The sequence below is a fragment of the Leptonychotes weddellii genome, chromosome 2, assembly GCF_054177405.1.
Source record: "Leptonychotes weddellii isolate Sample4059 chromosome 2, ASM5417740v2, whole genome shotgun sequence".
Lineage (NCBI taxonomy): Eukaryota > Metazoa > Chordata > Mammalia > Carnivora > Phocidae > Leptonychotes > Leptonychotes weddellii.
The window spans coordinates 94,249,958-94,260,753 of record NC_138370.1 but is presented as its reverse complement, the minus strand read 5'-3'; the positions used below and the strand labels follow the sequence as shown (position 1 = coordinate 94,260,753).

At 39.8% G+C, this 10,796-nt stretch overlaps 1 pseudogene across 1 annotated transcript in view; it reads left to right on the top strand.

The window, feature by feature from the left end:
* The first annotated feature begins 5,682 nt into the window (after positions 1 to 5,682).
* LOC102742580 (large ribosomal subunit protein eL37-like) overlaps positions 5,683 to 10,796 on the top strand; it is a 10,347-nt pseudogene continuing 5,233 nt past the window's right edge. Inside the window, exon 1 of the transcript XR_014143250.1 lies at positions 5,683 to 6,084. The product of XR_014143250.1 is annotated as a large ribosomal subunit protein eL37-like (transcript). The remainder of the gene's footprint in view (positions 6,085 to 10,796) is intronic.

The window sequence follows — 10,796 nt, the reverse complement described above, 5'->3', positions numbered from 1 at the left end:
TTGTGCTCTCTGCTCTCTCTCAAGTAAATAAATAAAATCTTAAAAAAAAAAAAACTTGACTGTGGTTATTTCGCAGTGTATACATAAACATTGTGTTGTCCACCCTAAAAAAGATGAAAGATTATAGATTTTTATTTTATTTTTTTAACATTTTTTATTTATTTATTTGACAGAGAGACAGCGAGAAAGGGAACACCAGCAGGGGCAGAGGGAGAGGGAGAAGAAGGCTTCCCGTGGAGCAGGGAGCCCCATGTGGGGCTCAATCCCAGGGTCCTGGGATCATGACCTGAGCCGAAGGCAGACGCTTAACGACTGAGCCACCCAGGCACCCCTAGATTTTTATTTTAATTATAAGAGAATAAACTATTTTTTACTTAAGAAATATTCATTTACATATAATATTAACTTCAAATTATTCCTATTTAGTGACATTTTCTTGCACTCAGTCCATCTTGGGAGTCCTGCCAAGGAATATATGTCAAAATAGAGAATGTAAGTTTTTTCAGTTATTCTTTAAATCCACTTTTAACTAATTTAGACATCTTTGTCCATTTGTCTAATTTGTGAGGCATCTATGAAAGCATATAGAAGTCTATTAAATGTAGACCTAGGTTCTTACTGAATATTCCTCATCGTAGACAGCAATCTTGGTAGAATATTTAGGGAGTATTTCATGATGTTTATGACTCTATCCTACCACTTACTAGCTAACTGCTTTTGGTAAGTTACTTTACCTTTTCGTACCTCAGCATGTAATGCTCCGGCATGTAGCAAGGGCTTTATACATGTTCATTACTATAAGAATCAAAATTGAGTCCCTATCCTTTTCTTTTTAAAGACATTGTATCTGTATTAAAGATACTGTTTTTATATTGCAGTTACCAGTAACTTATGGATAGTAATAACTGATATTTATATAAATGATAGAACAATCTTTTAAAAAGGAATATGAGAAAAGTAAGCTTTCTATGCCCTAGTACTTGTGAAATTTATTTTTAAATTTTTTAGGCGGGCGAGGGGCAGAAGGAGAGGGAAAGAGAATCTTAAGCAGGCTCCACACCCAGTACAAAGCCTGATGCAAGGCTCTCTCTCATGACCCTAAGATCATGACCAGAGCCGAAATCAGGAGTCAGACACAACTGACTGAGTCACCCAGGCGCCCCTATTTTTTAATTTTTAAAGACTTTTCAGGTCTCAAAGTAATAAACATCATTTTGACGTGCACAGTGAAGGAACGACAAGAGATGCTTATGATTGACCTATAAGCAAACATGAGTAATCTTCCTTTTTTTGACACATTTTGCACATTTCTTTGACCTATTTTTACCATTCATTCTTCTTTTCTCATTCTTATGTTTTCAGTCTTCAGTTTATCTAGTTCTTTGTATAAGTTCCTCATTTTTGTTATTTTATTTTCTTATATTTTTCCTTATAAAACAGTTTCCGGGGCGCCTGGGTGGCTCAGTTGTTAACCGTCTGCCGTCGGCTCAGGTCATGATCCCAGGGTCCTGGAATCGAGCCCCACATCGGGCTCCCTGCTCCACGGGAAGCCTGCTTCTCCCTCTCCCACTCCCCCTGCTTGTGTTCCCTCTCTCGCTGTGTCTCTCTCTGTCAAATAAATAAAATCTTTAAAAAAAAAAAAGTTTCCTTTTTTTTTTAGACTTTATTTATTTATTTGGTGGGGGGGAATGGGAGCATGAGCAGGAGGAGGGGCAGAGGGCAAGGGGAAGCAGACTCCTCACTGAGCAGGGAGCCCAACACGGGACTGGATCCCAGGACCCTGGGATCGTGCCCTGAGTGGAAGGCAGATGCTTAACCGACTGAGCCACCCAGGCGCCCCAAAACACAGTTTCCGTTAAGAATAAATAAACACAAGGGGCACCTGGGTGGTTCAGTCAGTTAAGCAACCAACAGACTTTTTGATTTCAGCTCAGGTCATGATCTCAGGGTTATGAGATAGAGCCCGAAGTCAGGCTCCGTGCTCCGTGTGGGGTCTGCTTGACATTCTGTCTCTCCCTCTCCCTTTATCCCTCTCCCCACTCGTTCTCTTTCTGTCTCTCAAATAAATAAATAAATAAATAAAACACAAAAACTCACAGTCTCAAATCTATATAGGTAATTAATTTAGAAAACTTCTTTAATTTTTGTAATATAGGAACTAAAAATCCCTTGAACATAGGATTGGCTCAACAGGTTAAACATTTTATTGATGGATCTAAAAGTTCAGATTCTTTCTGAAGCAGGGATACGTAGGTCTGAGAAAGGAGGGCTGCACTTGTAATAATCATAGATGACAGCTCTCATATGCAAAAAAGACACACAAGCTTCATCTGGTAAATATGAGAAACAGAAGCCCTGAGTTATTCAATCACTTACCCAAAGTTACAGGACAAATGGAGTTGTCCCAGATGCTGGAGTTAGGTGCTAAAGCCAATACTAGGAGAAACACCCCTAATAGTCAAATTTATCCTGGGGGAGAAAGAATCCTCCAGGAATATGCCTCATTAGAAAAATCAATTCTTTAAGTTCAACAGAGCCAATTTTTCCATTATTAGAAGCAGTCCCTGTTCTTTCCAGTGGACACTGATGTATGTGAAGGCCATGTCATATGACAAGTAAATTTTTTTTTTTTAAGTAATCTCTACACCCAATGTGGGGCTCAAACTCACAACCCTGAGATCAAGAGTCACATGCTCTACCCACTGAGCCAGCCAGGTGCCCCAAGTGAATCTTTAAGTGCTAAATCACACACAAGTGTAGCTCAATGTTCACACTCACAAAAGAATTTGGAAAATTAAGCCTGGGAAGAGTTTATTCCTATTTCCCAATTAAGACTTTCCCATACTAACTAAATTATTACACTGCCTTTCCTCTTCTCTTCTTCCTTTTCTTTGCTTCTCTCCTTTTTCTCTCTTTCTCCTTCCTCAGTTTGAAGGGTTTGTTATTTAAGGCAAATGCATATATGTCCTGACTCCACCAAGGTTGAAGGGCCCATGGGAATACAAGAGGTACTGAATAGTGGGAACAGAGAGGAAAATATAAGAATGATAAGCATCTGCTATCGAAGAATCTGCCTGGTGATTTTCTTTGGTTTATATCAGGTAGGAAGTATTTACCCTTTTTTTTCCTCACCATTCCAATGACTTACTCTCCCAAACCCCAGACCTCATTTCTCATTACTTAATATAATTTTTGCCAAAAAGTTAGTGCTGCTATTTAAACATTTTGAACTCAACCTATGGGTTCCACTTTTCAACACACGGCTCTGCCTAGCTTCTCAATGGGTTTGAAAAACTTTCACTTGGAAATCATCCCTCCCGAGGCTATCAAGCCTTGGGAAAATTCCCACACCGATTTGTTATCCATCAGCTCTGCTCTTGATTTAAATTCACCACAGTATCCTGGAGTTATGTGGACCCCAGAGTGAACAATTACGGCTCAATTATAGATTGCTTTTTATATATGTAGAATATTAAAATTTATAAAATAGAACTTTGGATTAGAACTGAACAGCGGAGCATCACATTTTCCCTTTTATTTAATATGCTTGGCATATCTAAACTATTAAGAATTTTAAGAGCTACTTTCAGCCTTGTTACTACTTCAGTTAAAGGCCATGCAACGTGAGTCAGAGATGCAACTGTGTTAAATGAAGCTGACAGCGTATGCAAAGGGTCAAGGGCTGCCCTGATTTGACTAAGGTTCAACACTGCAGCCTTTACAGCTCAGGGCAGGTGGAGCGGCTTCAGAAATGTATTTCAGAAATACAGTGTTGGGATTGGCTCAGGAAAACTTGAGCTACTTTTGCATGATAGAGTTCAGGGTATCAGTCAAAGGCTATTCTTTCTAGCACAAATTTACAATAGAACTATTTTACGCGGTGATGCTGGAGGAAGTAGGACAGGGAGCTGTGAAAGCACATTAAGTATACAAACAACAGGAGAAAGGCATAATAGTGCAAATTATTAGTATATATCTCATTCACAATAATTCTTGCTTTAAATGGCTTATATTGCCAACAATATAACTCATGGATTTTACTTCTATGTCAATCCTCATTTTGGATGTCAACTTTTTTAAAAATTGTTTTTATCACATCACTGCCTCATTTGTGAATCTATCAAGATTCCCTGTTTACTGGTTACCGTATCTCTCTTAGCTTAGCATTCTGGGCTCACTGTCAACTCCCCAACCTCATCTTTTGTTATTCCCTAACATGACCTTCTTCTTGAGCCAAGTTAATTGGCAGATAGCACCCAGCACATGACTTGCTAGTTCCTCTCTGTGGGCCCCTGGAAAGGCTATTCTTTAAACCTGGAATGGCTTTCCCACTCTCTGCCAATCTGTATCCATCACTTCCTCTCAGCACCGATCCAAGATTTAATTTTCTCCAGGAAGCCTTCCCATTCTGATCACTTCTTTACTGCATATTCCCCATTCACTTAAGCTCTGAGGTGCTTCTTACTGTGGTCCTTGTTAATTGCCTTAAATTACTTCATGTGATTGTTGTCTCTACAGAACTGGGACAGAGTCTGTGTCTCTTTGTTCTTTGAGCTCAATTTAGCCCTGGGTAGCACTAACTGCTGTCTTCTGTAGGAGATTCAAATGCTATTGTCACTACTTGTCATAAATGTCAGAGTTAATTGTTTAATATTTGTAAGCCACTGAAAAGGAAACACAAAGAAAGATTATAAAGCATAAAAATAGCAAGCAGGGGTGCCTGGGTGGCTCAGTCGTTAAGCATCTGCCTTCGGCTCAGGTTATGGTCCCAGGGTCCTGGGATCAAGCCCCACATCGGGCTCTCTGCTTTGGCCGGAAGCCTGCTTCTCCCTCTCCCACTCCCCCTGCTTGTGCTCTCTCTCTCTCTGATAAATAAATAACATCTTTAAAAAAAAATAGCCTCAAATAATTTAATAAAGCTAAAGCATAAATATACAAAAAATAAAATTAAGATTGTATCACAAAGTAGTATGTATATACTGACTTTGGCTCAGTGAAATATTATGTACATTTATTTCATACAATGTAAATGGTGTTAGAGATTCATTTTTGTTTTGTAAGTTTGAGTATAATAAAACCCAAAAGGTAAGAGATAGTGATGGAAGTTGAGTAGTTCTGCTTCTTCAATTCATGTGACTATGCTCCCCCTTCCCTCTTTTCCTGTCCCCCACAAGACCACAAGAATTGATGAAGAACCTGTCCTGTGCAGGGCACTGGCAGTTATGATCTGTGTATCAGCAGATTCCTGACGCTCATTAAATGTTGGAGAATGACTGCACTAGGGCATGAGGTCCTGTAGTTCTCAAACTGTAGGGCAGCACCAGCATCACCTGGAGCGCCTTGTTCAACTCTCCACTTGCAGAGTTTCCGATCCAGTAGGGGGTTTGGGGTAGGTCTGAGAATTTGCATCTTAAACCAGTTCCCAGGTGATGCCAATGCTGCTTGTCCAGGAACCACAGTTTGAGGACCACTGTTTTCTTTTTTTTTTTTAAGATTATTTATTTATTTATTTAACAGAGAGAGAGAGCACAAGTAGGCAGAGCAGCAGACAGAGGGAGAGGGAGAAGCAGGCTTCCCGCGGAGCAGGGAGCCTGATGTGGGGCTCGATTCCAGGACCCTCGGATCATGACCTGAGCCGAAGGCAGACGCTTAATGACTGAGCCACCCAGGCGCCCCATTTGGCTTCTTCTACTTGCTTAAGCCCACATCGTATTCCCTTGTGAGCTAACCTATTGTCTGCTTCCATCCGTCCTACCCCTCTCTGTTTATATTTAATTTTCCTTCCCCAAAGCGTCTCTGAAAAAAAGACCGCCATCCTCTAAAATAGAATTTCCCTCCATCACTGCTTCCTGTCCAACTTACCTATGCCAAGAAAGAGAGAGCTATAATTGAAAGTTTCCAGAGTGTGTTTTTGATGACTCTGCTTTAGTTGGCATCCAAAGCTGATGTTTAATCCCAGAGTTGTGAGACTGTGTGTGGGCCTGAAGACGTGTTGGGTTTCACCACACCTCTGGCCCCAAAGTGCCTATCACTGAACTGTCGCCTCTTCTGATTATATGCTTCTCTTTGGAATGGCTTGGAAAGGTAGGAGGGGACTTAAGACCTTCCTTATGTTGTTCTGCTCTGAAAGGTTATGGAAAATTGATCTCTCGAAGACACGGAAACTGTAGCAGAGGGCATGGTACTGGTTTGAGGCTGTGCGCGCTCTCAGAAGTGAGAATGCTGTCACCACATGACAAATGTTCTCACAGCAGCTGGGAAGGCACGCAGAGCTTCCAATGTGATACAGTGTATTTTTGCCTGGCGTCACGTAGTCCCTGCTTTTAAATATCCAGGTTACACTTTGAAAGGATGAGCCAAATATCAGATCATTGAAAATTTCTGATTATTATATGCAAAATAGAGAATTGTTAACCTCAGTTTCTTAAACTTTCTAATCTCAAAGTTGAAACCAGGAACAACGTAACGTGTGCCTTCTTGACAGGCTCTTATTTTGGCAGTCTTTAGTTTTTACAGTACAATGTGGCTATATTTAGTCAGTCATTCCCTTCTAGGCTCTTGAAGTAATTTTTTTTTTTTTTTTGGTTTAAGTACCTTTAGAGGAAAAAGAGATCTGTTAACATAAATGAGAAATGGCCACAAAAGCTTTTTAATAGAGCAGTGGAATTTCTGAAACAAGGGTGGGTTTTCCTCAATGGGCGGGATTAATGCCGTCTTGTTTCTGGCCCACTGAAGAGGGTTAGCATTCTGCAAAATGATCACGTAGACAGGTTTATCTTCAGATTCCAAGACTGCCCCATTCTCAGGCCTCCTGGCTGGCTCAGTCAGTGGAGCAGGCAACTCTTGATCTCAGGGCTGTGGATTTGAGCCCCACATTGGGTGTAGAGATTACTTAAAAATGAAATCTTAAAAAAAAAGAAGGGCTGCCCTTTCCATGTCCTTCACCTCTTTGGGTGGTGTCCATCTGATTCTTATGCCTTCTTTCATGATTGTACTTTTAGTAAAATATTTGCTTAGATCTTCCATTACAAATGACAATATATATGATTCATTTATTCATTCAGCAAATATTTGTTGTACAGCTATTATGGGATAAAGCATCAACAATAAAATAATATATCTGCCCTTGTTGAGCTTATATTCTAGTGGAGGGAAATAGCAAGAAATAGATAGATGATAGATAGATGGATAGATAGATTTATATATAAATGTACACGCACACATTACAAGCACACGCTATGTTGTGCTTGTAATTATGATACACACTATGGAGAATAAAGCCAGGAAAGGAGATAAGGAGTTCAGGTGGGTGGTGTGTATGCAGATATTGCAGTTTTAAATAGGGAATTCAGGGTTGGTCTCACTGAGAAGATGACATTTGAGCAGAGCCCTAAAAGGTGTAAGATAGGGAGAAATCCAGCTTTCGAGCTCAGGAAGAACAAATGCAAAGACCCTAAGGTGGGAGTGTACCTCAGATATGAAGGTATGACAAGAAGGCCAGCCTGGGTGGTGCAGAATGAATAAGAGGGCGAGTGGCAGGAGATGGAGCTTCAGGTCAGATGATATAGAACCTGGGGGATCACTGCAAAAAACATTCATTTTTATTCTGAGGGAGATGAGAAGCCACTGGAGGGTTTTGAGCAGAATAGTGTGGTCTAAAACATCTTAAAGTACTGTCCCTTACAGGACTACAAAATTGTAGAGATAAAGTAATGACAATATGTAGTATGTGTATTACAATGACATTAGAAATAGCCAACATATATTGAACAATTAATATGCATAGGCACTATGATAAGCATTTAACAAGGAGATTCTGAAAGAGAATTTCAGAAACAGAAAGATATTTTCAGGCAGGGCGTGTCTTCTTTATGAAAACACCTCATTTTCTCTCTTTCTCTGTCTACAGACAAGACCAGCCATCCAGTGCCCTGAATTTTGCTGGTGGTGTGAGAACGAACCTACTCTTTCAGTGAGAAGAGGTAAAATAGGAAATAAAGAGAAAAATTTTAGATTACATTGTTCCAGAAATATTATTCTTACTGTAAACCATTCATTAAGGGAAACCCATCGTTGCTAACTCATCATAAAAAAAAAAAAAAAAAATGCCGACCAACTCTTAGCTCTTCATATTCATTCAATGCTGTATGCATGGCTCTCTCCTTTTGAATCCTTAATTCTTTCTAGGACCTGGCAGAGCAATTATTTCTCTTCTCTTTTCTTTCTAAATTGTCTGCTTGAATCAGATTTATATTGAGAGTCTCTGAAGCTGATGGCTAATGAAAAGTCCTATGTAACTTTGCTGTGGATTCAGTAGAGCAGGCCCTATGGCAACATGCTGGAAAATTCCTGGGTGTCCTACTGGCCACTCTTTCAAATTCTCAATCCCTTTCTTTTCTTTGACATGTACCCAAGTAGACTCCTTAACATTGAAAAAAATAAATGGTAGTGTTGGGCACCATTTTGCAGCACTGAAAGACCAAGGAGTTTTCTCTCTCCCTTGCAAAAATTCTCACATGCCTATGCAGGCAAAGAATTGAACTCATGTTTACTTGTGCTCATCTATTTTCTTCAGTTGCAGCAAATACACGAGACACCATTCTGGCTGTGATAAGAAATAAAGGTTTAAGTAACTCTGCCTGGCCATATATTCATCTTTTTGAATATATTATTGCATTTAAGACTTAAATTTTTAGTTAGATATTATTAGCTCCATTTTGTCTAAGGAAATTGAAGCTTGGAGAATTAAAATCATTGGTGAAGTTCTTGCATCTAATAAGTGGCAAAGTTAGGAGAAAGATTTCATATTTATCTGACATTAAAGTTCATGGTTTTTTTTTAAAGTTCATGTTTTATCAGCACAAATGGGGCTGATAAAATAGAATATCTATTTTATAAAATAGAATAGATAAATATCAAGCATATAGGTCATATATATATTCATTATTCTATGGAACATTAAACATAATTAAACTATTTAAATTGTGTATTCCTGTGGCAAGAGATTTCTTCTATCTTTTATTGAGGCACCAATGTTACCAAACGAGGAAGTCCCCTAAGGCAATGCCAATCACTAGAACCCCTAAAAAATCACTTAGTACCAGCTGGAATGTCATGGGCATGTGCATTGTACGGTTAGCACAGGAGAGCAGGAGTTTAGGCTTATCATGTCTTAATGCGTGTCTCCTCAAGGGCAGGATGGAGGAGGGAAGTCAAGGGCAGGCACTTGGTGTTCGGCAGGAGGCCAGGTGCAAGATGAGAAGCAACAGCAGCTGAGGATCCAGGGCCTCTGAACCTGTTCTTCTTCTTTGACCTTGACTTATTTTTTCCATTTTCTTTTACATCCAGCATCAACCTTTCCTTACTTTGTGTTTTCTGTTCCCTGAACTGAATAGATAAGGCTTCTGAAATCCCTTTGAGAAAAACATCACAAGAATATGAAACTTCAGTCCAAGGATGCAGCTTTTATTTTTTTTTCCAAGATGAAAAATTGGGTTTTTCTTCATTGTTAATGACAACACAGATAAGTGCAGATGGAGTGCAAGGGGCGTATACACATACATATACATTAAAAAAAAAAGATGTAGAATGGTATATTCCAGGAGTTAACGTTGTTGCTTGTATTACAGTGTTTGTATCTCCTTTTCCTTTTTTTAATATAATATTCTTTTTTTTATGCGATTAGGTATTGCCTTTTTTTAAAAATTTAGTTTTATTTATTTATTTGACAGAGAGAGACAGCGAGAGAGGGAACACAAGCAGGGGGCGTGGGAGAGGGAGAAGCAGGCTTCCCGAGGAGCAGGGAGCCCCACGTGGTGCTGGATCCCAGGACCCTGGGATCATGACCTGAGCCTAAGACAGATGTTTAATGACTGAGCCACCCAGGCACCCCTAGGTATTGCCTTTTTAATAAAGGAGATGAAGATTACAGTTCATATGCATATCTGATGACTTACCAACATATTAAAAGTGGAAAACTAACAAATAAATTGGAAAACCTATGTAAGGACAAATGCAACACCAAGATAGAATTAAGGAAACTCAAAATAATGGGTGAATAGTTAAGGAAAATCTAGCATGGAGACTTCTGCAAACATACCACCACTCTTTGGGAAAGTCTCTTCAGTGAATATGGGGTGCTAAGGGAGGACAAAAACAATCACTTAACTTGATAGATTAACCTAATTAAACCCTGATGGATGGGTTAACAATAGTCAAATATAAATCATATTGATATCCAAGTAATTTCCACAGAACATTATTTTCTTTTTTTTTTTAAAGATTTTATTTATTTATTTGACAGAGACACAGCGAGAGAGGGAACAGAAGCAGGGGGAGAGGGAGAGGGAGAAGCAGGCTTCCCGCAGAGCAGGGAGCCCAATGCGGGGCTCGATCCCAGGACCCTGGGATTCTGACCTGAGCCGAAGGCAGACGCTTAACGACTGAGCCACCTAGGCGCCCCTATTTTCTTTTTTTTTAAAGATATATTTTTTACGGCGCCTGGGTGGCTCAGATGGTTAGGCGTCTGGCTTCGGCTCAGGTTATGATCCCAGGATCCTGGGATCGAGTCCCACATCGGGCTCCCTGCTCCTTGGGAGCCTGCTTCTCTCTCTCTCTCTGTCTCCCATGAATAAATAAATAAAATCTTTAAAAAATATATTTTTTTAAAGATTTTATTTATCTGAGAGAGAGCGAGTATGAGCGGGGATCAGTGCTAGATCCCAGGATGCTGGGATCATGACCTGAACTGAAGGCAGACGCTTAACTGACTGAGCCACCCAGGTGCCCCAGAACAT